Raw genomic sequence first — 12,500 nt, forward strand, 5'->3', positions numbered from 1 at the left:
ATTAGCCTCGTTAAAAGTTGGCTGCCGCTTTAACCGCGCAGCACTGGGGGTTAACTTTAAAGTTTTTTTTTTCAAAGAGGTTCAAGTGACAGTTCGAGTTTTCATCTTGAATCAAAACTTATAAACGATCCCCGTGCCAAAACTTTCTCATTTGTCAAGACCACAAAATGGCTAGAGGGACTTTTCCTTTCCTCAGGGGTGACTTTTAACTTCTTATCATTTCCATGACGACTTTTTGAAATTTATCTTAGGTTTTCGTGTTCAGTTGCATTTTTTATTTGGATTGTTTCGGTTCGTGGCTTCCGGAAGGACGTTTCGATTTCGGAGGATGTAGGAATGAAGACAAGGAAATGCGACGGGGAAGAAATATGGGGCGAAGGACGGGAAAGAAGGAAGCGGAAGGGAGAAACGGGGAGATACAGAGAGGGAGAGACAAAGGAGGAGAAACAGAGACAGAAAGAACGGGGCAACGGAGAGAAATGAAGGAACCACGGGACTCGCCTATTAGGGTGCGCGAAACAGAAAGGAAGACAAGAAGCAGCTTGATGCTGCTTCTCAACCAGAAGAACTCATCTCCCAAGCCTTCCCATCCCCCTCCTCCCCTCTGCAGTCTCCTCCCCCATAACTTCCCCCCCCTCCATGACTCCTCCCCTTTCCCTCTCGTCTCCCATCCCCCTACCCACACCCTTTGCTCTCCCACCCCCGACTCCCATCACCCCTTCCCTCCCCCTCTCCTCCCCCAACCAGCCTCAGGCAGGAGTCTCGGCCCCGGAAGCTCCTCCGGCTCCTGCAAGGGTCGTCTCCCCTTGCCTCCTCACCTCACGTTCACACTTTTCCCATTTTTTTTCTAAATCTCTTTCTCTCTCTTTTTTTATTTGGGGGGGGGGGGGCGCTCTCTCGAGTGTAATTCTTCCGCTGCATTCCTGTTCTTGCCTCGGCTGTCGAGGGCGAAGAATGACGAGGGCAAAGGGTGTGGTTGCCGTGTGCTGTGCTGTGCTGGGGAACCTGGGTTATCTTTTCATTTCCTTGCTCTCCTCCTCCTCCTCCTCCTCCTCCTCCTCCTCCTCTTCTTCCTCATTCTCATTCTTCTCATCCAAATTCTCCTGTCCATACTCTTCTTCCTCCTCCTCATCCTCCTGCCAACCCTTCCCCCTTCTTTTACTCTTTGGAGATCGTTCTCCGGTAACTTCAGTCTTCCACTTAACTCTTTCACTTCGCCTCTCCCGCTTACCTCCTCCCCCATTCTTTTGCTCTCTGAAATACCTGCCTCGTTAGGTAACTTCTTCACTCCCCCCCCCCTCTCTCTCTTTCTCTCTCTCTCTCTCTCTCTCTCTCTCTCTCTATATATATATATATATATATATATATATATATATATATATATATATATGTATATATGTATATATACACCTTCTCCCGTTTTTATGGAACATTCGCTTCTGTTTCCCAACAGGGAAAGAGGGGGAAGGGGGGAAGAGGCCGGACGCCTTCATGTTTGTTTAATTGTTGTATTCTTATGATGCGTTTCCAACATGTTAATTATTGTCTTCATCGTACCTGTGCTGCCCTTCCCTAGTTTTCACAACATCGTACTTCCCTTCTCTCTTCCTCTTCCTTATATATATATATTTTTCCCCACTTCCTCCTCCTCCTCCTTCTCCCCTCCGCTACCTCCTTTTCCTTTATCGCATTTTTCCTCCTCCTCTTTCACCTCCTCCAAGGTCTCCTACTCGAGATAACTGTACCATCTCGAGATGAATAGACCACATCCCAGGCCCTAAAAAGGGGGACATCCTCCAGAAGCCGTTGGGGACCATGAGTCTCACCTGCCGGAGGCGGCGACGCGGCAGGGCGTGAGGGAATGACCTGGCTCCATTTTTTTCCCTTGCCTTGCATGCGCGAGTTTGTTATGTTGTGCATGAACTCACTAAAAGCTTATCTAGGGCAGCGGGATGGAGGGAGGGAGGGGGTCTTTGTATGTGTGTGTGAGGGGGGTGGGGTTGACTTGCATGCTGTGTGGCTGTGTCTGCCTTAATTAATAACTTTTGGTTTAATTATTTCTGAGATATTGCTTCATCTTGGTCACCTAGTCAGAGCATTCTAATTTTTTTTTTTATTACCATTATTGTTACTGATGATGGTGTTATCATTATTATTATTAGTGTTGTTGTTACAATCACCATCACAAGCAGTCGCCGTACTTGTTTTTTTTGTGTGTGTAAATTATGACACACACGTCTTTTGAAAAAATCACGATGTTGCAACTAAAGAATGTAATCGCCACCGAATTTAAAAATAGTTATTTGGGTTACCGCATTACGTGATGAATTTTTGTTCACGTTCTCTTTAAATATAAAAAATATGTTTCTCCATTTTCTCCTGGAGATTTCATTATCGTGCGTTGATGGGAAATGCAGTGTTAGATAAACTCGTGCAAAAGATAATTGGTGATGATTAAAGGCAATTAGCAACGGGCCAATCTTAGTTTAACAAGACGTGAGGCTCGTTACGAAGCCGACCACTTTTACTCGTGTACGTCGTGTGGCGTGCGTGTTTGTGTGCGTGTGTGTGCGTGCGCGCTTGTGTGTGTGTGTTTGCATTTGTCGTGTGTGTCTCCGAGTGTGTGCGTTTGTTTGTTATGTGTATGTGTTTACATGTGATTGAGAAAGGGAGAGGAGAAGGAGAGAGAGAATATATATCGGAGGAGGAGAAGGAGAAGGCATCGACAGCCTACCTTTCGTGAGACCATTCACGCACGTCTTGTAAGAAGCCGCTGGTCGGGTCTTAAGAAATTTCGCCCGGAAACTTTTAAGAGCTCACGCCATTTCTATGAAGATCTCGTTTAGGAGGAAACCCTTTACCTGGCGATAGTCGGGGGGTTATTTTGTGATGCGTTTTTTTCCGTGGTCTTCGTCATTTGCTTTTGTCTGGCTTGATTTTAATTCATTTGACTTGAAATTTAGATTTGAAAGCATCGTTCTGCAGTCATACTGAGTGTAATTGAGCAGCCGTGATCGGAAAAGACGGCAAAAACACGTCGTATTATTATTATTATTATTATTATTTTTTTTTTTTTTTTTTTTTTTACAGAAACAGTGCATTGTTTTTCACTTCAGAACATGTGGCTAGTGTACTTGTGTTCGTTGTATGTGTTATTTAATTGTACAATTATTGGATAACACTTGCTCCTCCCACCTAAGACACACGTTCCTACCTTAGACCGCCCCCCTTGCCTTGTCTTAGATGTAACTTTAGTATTATACTACCACAGGTTTGTATAGCTAGTTTGTCTTTTTAAACGTGAGTACTACGGTTTACGTACACTTTATCCTCCTGAAGGTATTGTTCTAGTACAGCACAGGATCTTCTGTCTTATTCTGTCCTCCCTTATCTTGTCTTACATCGAACTCGTGTCTGTTACCAGTACTATAAAGTCGAGGGACGTGATGTTATAGGTCCGGTGCACAGGGGGTGTGTCGAAAATGCACCCCGGTCCTGTCAAAGGTGTGAGCGTTCACGTGTGACGGCTGTACATCTCTCGATTCTGAAATTCGGTATGTTTGGATGACAGAACAAGGATTATTTTAGAATAAGTGAAGAAGGTTTTAAGAAAACGGGTCTAAATATAATTCGCTGATTACTCAAGGGATACGATTTATTCCCCGTTCCATTTGTTATATGCCAAGTAAGTAATAAAGTACTGAGTAACGGTGACTTTACATGCAGATTAACCGTTTACTTTCTCCATTCCAGGTACAGGGACACTTTCTAAGTGGTACGGCGCGGGGGCTGAGGTGTGCGAGCGGACAGGTACAGTGTCAGTGTCAGTCCGTGATGGCAGATGTGGTGAACAGCTGCGTGAAGTCTTAATACTCTTCCTTTCTGTGTTTCTCTCGTTTGAATCTATTTATTTTCTCTTTTATGTGTGTTTCGGTGGAATGTGAAACGGCGTTGGCTTCTGTTGCTTGGCAGTGCATTGTTTTTTTTATTGTGTTGGAAAGATGTGATGTTAATGTGATGGCAGTGATGATTTGGAAGGGAGGTTAATTTGACACGCACACATGTTATCAGTTGACCTTATGACCCTTATTAACACCACTGCGACAGAATCATTATCATTGTTTTTATTATCATTTCTACCTCCCCCCTCCTTCTCCCCCCGAGTCTGCGTCACTCAGCTAAAGATAGAATTAAAGTAATCGTTCAGACCTAAACTAACCTCACCTGAGAACGGCTTTACGGCTTTCTTACGGCTTCTTGGCACAGAGACGGGGCGAGGGAGAGGGGAGTGTGGGGGTAAGGTGAAGTGAGAAGGTAGAAGAAGAAGAAGAAGAAGAAGAAGAAGAAGTAGGAGGAGAAGAAAAAGAAGGAGGGGGAGAAAAAGAAGAAGAAGAAGAAGGAGGAGGAGGAGAACGAGAACGAGAACGAGAACGAAGATGAGGAGAAGGAAAAAAAAGAAGAAAGGACAGAGAACGGAGGAGGAGGAGGCGTGGAAGAAAACGAAGGAGGTGGAAGAAAAATTTGCATACTCAAGTATTTCACACATCCGGGAATTCGTAGAAGCGGTGTCACGCATTTACTGTTGGTTTCCCACGCCCTTTTACGAGGTCCCAGACGCCTTTCTTCGTGGTCTGGTTCACACACACACAAACACACGCAGGTACACACACACACACACACACACACACACACACACACACACACACACACACACACACACACACACACACACACACACACACACACACACACACACACACACACACACACTCGGGCGAAGAGAGTCACACACTCGGGGCGTGGGTTGTGTCATGTCGTGTCGTGTTTTGTGTGTGTCAGGTGTTCTCGATGTGGTTCTTAGGCAGAGGCCGATTGGTTGAGATTTTTGAAGGGCGTTGAAAAGGAGGTCTTTTGAATGCCTCATTTACATCCTTAGACTGTATGTTGTGCAGATAGACTTTTGTTGTGTAGATTGTGGGCGGGCGTTTTTGTTGGGTTTGTTTCGTGTATAAAAGTGTTTTTGTTGTTTTTTCGTTTCGCATATATGAGTATTTTTTGGTTTGTTTCTTATATAGAAGTATTTTTGTTGTGATTTTTGTTTCGTATATAGAAGTATATATGCATTCTTATTCAGTTAAAATGTATAGAATTTCGTAGCCAGACATTAAGAAGTACACCAAATCTTCCTTTGATTTATCCTAGGTGTTGTTTAATGCAAGGAAGTTTCTTTGGATAGTGCTAATGATTACGAACCAATGAGAAATCGAATCATAACCGATATTTGTGCCGACTTGTATGTTTGGAGGTCAATAAAAATCATATTAGATCCTTAATAACCCTATAAACTGAGCGACGACAGGCTTGCGAAGTTGTTTACCGCCGAGCCCGTTTTCTGTTTCCCCTTTCGCCGCCTTTCACTCTCTCTCGGTTTCCGGTGGATCTCGAACGGCGCTGCCAATCCTCCCGTCGTTGGCTACTGTGTTCCGTCTTTTCCATTGCGTATGAATGTGTTTGTTTTTTATGTTTTTTTTTCTCTCTCGCTTGTGTTGATTATAGTCCGATAGCGAGGACTTTCTTCCCGTTTTCCATGGCGGTGCCTGGTACGCGCGCGCCACTCCTTCGCCGCCTCTTTTCCGACACGGTGATGCCAAGTGTTTGTGGAGTTTATTATCGTGATGGTGATGATAAATTGATATACTTCTTCTTTTACTGCGGAGGGGTAAAAAGCACGAGGAACGAAGGCCTGTAATAAAAGAGAGCTTACGAGGTAGTTTCCCCAGTGTATGCACCTCCTCCACCCCCCGCTACTCTGTCTCCTCTCCCCCCTATCCCATGCCAGATATACTCATACCCTAACCTCCCCCTACCGATGCCTCGACCCCCCACCCTCCCCTGTTGATACCCCCTGTCCTTCCCAGCCCCTCTTAGACCATGATTCCTTGGCAGTAGAGTAACAGTAATCCCCTCCCGATAATGATGGATGTCCACAGTCCAGCCATGTCGCCTGGGAAATGACAGGGAAATGTCATCCACTGACAGGGTTTGTGAGACGGTTATGAGAGGGAAGGACCAGGTTTGGTTTGCTACGATCGTGTGTTTGTTTATTACATGATTGTCTCTTCGTGTCCTTTTTCTTTCGTTTTTTCCTGTTTGTCTCTTCGTGTCCTTTTTCTTTCGTTTTTTTCCTGTTTGTCTCTTTGTGTCCTTTTTCTTTCGTTTTTTTACCTGTTTGTCTCTTCGTGTCCTTTTTCTTTATGTTTACCCTTCTCTTGGGTGCAACTTGCATTTCGATAGGGTAACGGGTCTGCTTTTAGAATCCCAATTTAGAATTTCAGATCTGTCGCAATACTAGGTTGAATATCACCGCCAAACGCATGTAGGTCGACTGCAGAAATATCGCGTGTTTTTCATAATTCTGGATTTGACTTTGTTTTAAATGGAAGGAAAATATCCTATCAAGAGCAGTAGGTCATGACATACGGGAAATGACAGACGTTTCCGGAAGGCAGTATAGCGGTATATAAAGAGATGGCTGGAAGAGGTGAAGGAGAAGGAGGGGAAGGGGTAGAGGTGGAGGGGCAGAAGCAGAAGGAGGAGGGGGAGGTAGAGGTGAAGGTGGGGGGAAAGAAGCAGGAGGAGGAGGAGGAGGGAGGGAGGGAGTGGAGGAGGAGGGGGGGGGAGGCAGAGAAGGGGGAAGAGGAGGTAGAGGTGGAGGGGAAGAAGGAGGAGGAGGAGAGGGAGGTAGAGGTGAAGGTGGAGGGAAAGAAGCAGGAGGAGGAGGAGGGAGGGAGGGATGAGGAGGAGGAGGGGGGGGGAGGGAGAGGCGGAGGAAGAGGGGGTAGAGGTGGAGGGGAAGGAGGAGGAGGAGGAGGGGGAGGTAGAGGTGAAGGTGGAGGGAAAGAAGCAGGAGGAGGAGGAGGAGGGAGAGAGGGATGAGGAGGAGGAGGGGGGGAGGGAGAGGCGGAGGAAGAAGGGGTAGAGGTGGAGGGGAAGAAGGAGGAGGAGGAGGAGGGGGAGGTAGAGGTGAAGGTGGAGGGAAAGAAGCAGGGGGAGGAGAAGAACAACAAGAACAAGAAGCAACAGAAGATGGTTGAGGAGGATCAAGAACTGGAACAAGAAGAAGAAAAAAAGAAAGAAGAATAAACGGATAATAATGGTGACGGGGACGGAGAAGCGGGGTAACGATGGGGGTGGGGGGAGGTAAGGAAGAGCGGGGATGGTGGGGGGAGGGTGGGGTGGGGCGGCCGGGAGTCAGTGTGACACTATAGAAAGACGACCTCGTCCTTCGCGGGTCGTGACTCTCTTCGCACGGTACAATTACAGCAGGTCCGCAAGGTGAACTGCTTTGCCATGCACGGCGCGCTTCTGCTGCCGGTGCTGCCGGTGCTGGCGGGTTCCAGGTTCCGCTCTTTGCGCGTGTGTAGGGGTGTGTGTGTGTCTGTTTGTGTGTATGTATTTATGTATACATACATGTATGGATTTATATATATATATAAATATTTATATTTATACAGTATACATATATATATATACATATATACATATAGTCATATATATACATACATACATATATATATATATATATATATATATATATATATATATTATGTATATGTATTTATGTAAACATATATGTGTTTATTTATGAATACAGTTATCTGTGTATATATGTATACATATATACATGTATGTATGTTTACATATATGTAGGTATTTATGTATACATATATGTATGCATTTAGGTGTATATATGTGTGTATAGATATATATGTATGTATTCATATATATATATATATATATATATATATATATATATATATATATATATATATATATATATATATATATATATATATATATATATATATATATATATATATATGTATATGTATTTATATAAATATATATATACACATACATCTATTGGATATTTACTTTTAAAAAAGCGAGACTGACCGGCTAGGTCGAAGGCGCTTGTGAAGGTAACGGTTGCTTATGGATCGCGATTCCTGGTGGTTGGGTGAACCAGGAACGAAAAGGGGAACGGGTTCAGGGTCTTTAGGGCTTTCAGACTTTTCCCCGTTCCTCATGCAGCCCTGGGAGCCACGAGGACATAGCCTCATGTTATGGCCTCATCAGCCGGGCGCTGAGTTACACTTGAGGGGGCTTTATCACTCGGCATTTTTCTCTTCTTTTTCGATTTTGGCGGAGGGGGTGGGGTCTCTTCTCTCGCACGCTCTCCAGTTCTAGTGTTTTAGTCTGTCATCTCTCTGACGTGTTCTCTTTCTTGCTTTCATGCTCTTTTTATCTTTTTTTTTCTCTCTGTTCATTTTCTTTTTCCTTCCAATCTTTTGTCTCTCTCTCTCTCTTTCTCTTTCTCTCTCTCTCCCTCTCCCTCCCTTTCATTCTCCCATTCTCTTTTCTTTCATTCTCTCCCTCCCTCCCCTCCTTCCATCTCCTCCCCCTCTCTCTCCTCCTTCCATCTCCTCCCCCCTCCCTCTCCTCCTCCCTCCCTCTCCCTCCTTCCCTCTCCTCCTTCCATCTCCTCCCCCTCCCTCTCCTCCCCTCTCCCTCTCCTCCTCCCTCCCTCTCCCTCCTTCCCTCCCCTCCCCCCTCCCTCTCTCGCTTTGGTTCGCATTTCTCTACCGCTTTTCTGCTATAGGTCCGTTACCACCGTGGTATGTAGATGAACGAAGCAACAACGGATCCTAAGGGGGGGGGGGATACTGTATGTGGGACATTTGTGTCCTCCCCCCCTCCCACCCCCCACCCTCTATATTTACCCCTTATTCTTCCCTTTGATCCATGTTGCCTCTTCCCTTTCTCTCATTATCGACGCGGGAGAAGGGGAGAGAGGGGAAAGGGAGAGAGGGGGAGGGGAGGGGAAAGGGAGGGAGGGAGGGAGGGAGTGGGAGTGGGAGGGGATATCCACAGTCCGCGAGCCAGCCGACAGATTGCTTCGTTAATGGATGATGATGGTGTTGTGATAGCGTTTATTTTTTTGGTGTGTGTGCATGAGGATTTTGTGTTGTAACGTTTGGCAAATGGTGTTATTTTATCGACAGAGTGAATGGTGGAATTTTGGCCGTCTTATTGATGGGATAACGTGTGACGAGTTACTATGCTCGCACGCACGCACGAACACACAAACGCACCAAAACGCACACACATGCACAAATATACAAATATCTACATATATTTACATATATGTATGTTTGTGTAAATGCATATATGTATATATGTAGTTTTACATATTCCCTTTCAAATTACTGCTGGTCTCAACACATACACACATGCACAAATATACAAATATCTACATGTTACATATATTTACATATATGTGTGTTTATGTAAATGCATACGCGTATATATGTGGGCTTACACATTCCCTTTCAAATTGCTGCAGCTCTCAATCAGCCCCCCCCCCTCTCAGAGCTCACTCCATTTGCTGACCAGTCAGAGCAGTACCGTGTCACGCCCCGATCGCTGACGAGGTAGGCCAGTTGCGAGTGTGTCAGTGTAATGAGAGGGGAGAGAAGGTGTAGGGGGGAGGAATGAGGAAAGGAAGGAAGGGGATAGGAATGAGGAAGAAGAGGAAGGGATGAGGAATCAGGAAGAGAAGGAATAGTAAATAGTAAGGAATGGAAGGGGAGAGGAATGGGGAAGTGCAAGAAGAGTATAGAAAAGGGGGAAGGAAGGGGAAGGGTGAGTGGACGGCGGGAGAGGAGAGGTAAAGATGAAAGAGGACAGAAAATGAGGAAGAGGGAAGAGGAAAAGAAGGGGAGAACGGAAAGGGAAATGACATGAGAGGGAGGAAGGTAGGAAGAAGGGGAGAGGGGGAAGAGGGAAAGGTTTTGGACATCGCCAGCATCCCGTCAGATTTGTCTCGTTATCGAGAACATTTCCGTAAATACCCCAGGGAAGGGGGTAGCGGGGGTAGGGGTAGCCGTCCTTGTTCCGATCAATGTTTCGATAAAGGGGTGAGGGAGAGGAAGAGGAGGGGGGGGTAGAGAAGGGTAGAGGTGTGAATGCAGTAGTGTTTGCTTGTTTTATTGGATTTTGATTTTACCACCATCACCACCACCACCATCATTGTCACTATCGTCAGCATCATTATCTTCATTATTATCATTATCATGACTATTATTGCTCTTATTTTGGGTTATGATCCTTATTTTCTGGTGACAAGGGGATTCTAAGAATCTTAGAGACCGTCTTTCATTCTTGTTGAGTTTGAAGGGCATTCGTCAGCCTTTTATTCGTGATTGTGCCGTCTCCCTCTTCCTTTCAACTTTCCAGAGCATTTTATCCCCTACAGCCACATGCAAATACGTGCGCCTACGTACTCCCTTTCTTTCCCCTTGTTTCCTGTAACAAACAAACACAAATATATATATATATATATATATATATATATATATATATATAGATAGATAGATAGATAGATAGATAGATAGATAGATATATAATTATTAAAAAAGGAATAAAAAAAATCTCGAATAATGGCAAAAACAAATAGCACGGAGTCACTCCCTCCCTCCATATCTTCCTCTCGTTTCCTTCCCCCTCCCTTCCCTCACGCCCACGCCCATAGGTCGCCGAGGATCATGAATGGTGACGAGGACGCGTGACAAATCGCTTTCGCTCGTCGGGAGACAGTCTCTGAGGTCGATGGTTATTGGTCTCCTTCCCCTTCCTCTTTTCTTTCTCCTTTTCCTTCTCCTTCTACCCTTTCTCCTAACCCCCCTCTCCTACCCCTTCCCCTTCCTCTTCCTCTTCGCGTCTTTATATCTCTGTCTTCTCTGTTTGCTTTCTCTTCTTGCACCATTTTGCCAGTTTCTGCCTTCTCTCTTCCTCCTCCCACTTCCTCCCGCTCACTTCATTTGTTATTTTCCCAGCCGCTCCTTAGCTATTGATGATGCACTATAACGGAATTGCTCGCGTGATAAGACACTTATGCTGCATCCTGTCTATTGTGTTTTTCTTGTTTAATCATCATCATCATCACCATCATCAACCACCACCACCGTCATCACCACCGTCACTACCGTCATCATCGTGTGTACGAAACCTTGTCATTGAAATTAATAGGCCTATCTGAATAAAAAAGCGAGGAATCAGAAATGAATACCAATGCAGTAGACAAGAAATGAGATGGAAACAATGGATGAGAATGCCTCACCACCCTGATTATAGTGAAGAAGCAGTCACCACATCCTTGGGGGCGTGCATTCAGGATTTCCTTATAGTGTCTGTGCGGTGTATTTGCCTGGCAGGTATTGTGTGGCCGAGGGAAAAAAAGTTAGGCACAAAGTCAGCCATTTAATTTGCACAACTATCGTGGAAATATGGATAGATTGAGAGAGAGAGAAAAAAAGAGATAGAGAAAGTGAGAGAGAGAGAGAGATAGAGAAAGAGAAAGAGAGTAAGAGTGAGAAGCCACTCTATAGCGAAGAGAAATGGAGTCGAGCATCGACATGACAGCTGGTATATAGAGAGCATGTTTTTGGTTCGCATTTTTTGGGAGGTGAAGCGGTAGAATAACCACCCTGTACGACGTACGTGGGAGCAGTACTCGAAACATAGAAGTACTAACTCTCCGAAAGATCAATATGTCTCCTGCACCTGCTTAGGATTAGTCGTATCCAGGCAGCAGATTTAGCCGATTCCAAGGATCAACGGGACGGGTTGGAGTTTACATTCTTGAGATATTAGTGAAAGAATCAATTTCAGTATATTAGACGTAATTGGTAGGAATGGGAGGAAGTGTTTTATAGGCATTTCTTGTGTGTGTGTGTGTGTGTGTGTTAGTATGTTTGTGTGTTGTGTTGGCGTTTGGTTGTGATTGTGGTGGGTTGTGGGCGTGAAAATTTATATGTGTTTTCAGTTTCATTTGTTTTCATTTTCGGTCTCACACATGTTTTCATCATTATTCTCGTTGTCATTTCTTCTCCCTCCCCCCTCTCTCTCTCTCTCTCTCTCTCTGTCTCTCTCTCTTTTTGTCTTCGAGGTCTTGACATTGACAGATTTGTTTTCCGCTTCTTGGTTGTTCCCTCCCTCTCTCCTATCCCCTCCCTCCCTATCTCCTATTCCCTCCCTCCCTCTCTCTAATCCCCTCCCTTCCTTTCTCCTATCCCCTCCCTCCCTCTCTCCTATCCCCCCTCCCTCTCTCCTATCCCCTCCCTCCCTCTCTCCTATTCCCTCCCTCCCTCTCTCCTATCCCCTCCCTCCCTCTCTCCAATCCCCTCCCTCCCTATCTCTTATCTCCTCCCTCCCTCTCTTAACCCCTCCCTCCCTCTCTCCTACCACCAACTTACCTCACTTTCTTCTCTTCGTTCCTCTTTCATCTTTCATCTTCTTTCTTCTTCCTTTTCCCTTCTCTATCCCTTCTTCCTCTTCCTTCAATGTTGACCCGAGGCAACGCAAAGATAGTAAGGCTGTGTGCGTGTACGTGTGCGTGGAAACGTTTCCGGCAACATATAAATGGCGGGTCGGCGCCG

At 45.3% G+C, this 12,500-nt stretch overlaps 1 protein-coding gene across 1 annotated transcript in view; it reads left to right on the plus strand.

Annotated features, from left to right (window-relative positions):
* The window catches only part of LOC122247504 (uncharacterized), a 121,822-nt gene that overhangs the window by 24,207 nt on the left and 85,115 nt on the right, over window positions 1-12,500 (plus strand). The window lies entirely within an intron of this gene.

The sequence above is a fragment of the Penaeus japonicus genome, unplaced genomic scaffold, assembly GCF_977035675.1.
Source record: "Penaeus japonicus unplaced genomic scaffold, GWHDUDI00000001_assembly GWHDUDI00000030, whole genome shotgun sequence".
Lineage (NCBI taxonomy): Eukaryota > Metazoa > Arthropoda > Malacostraca > Decapoda > Penaeidae > Penaeus > Penaeus japonicus.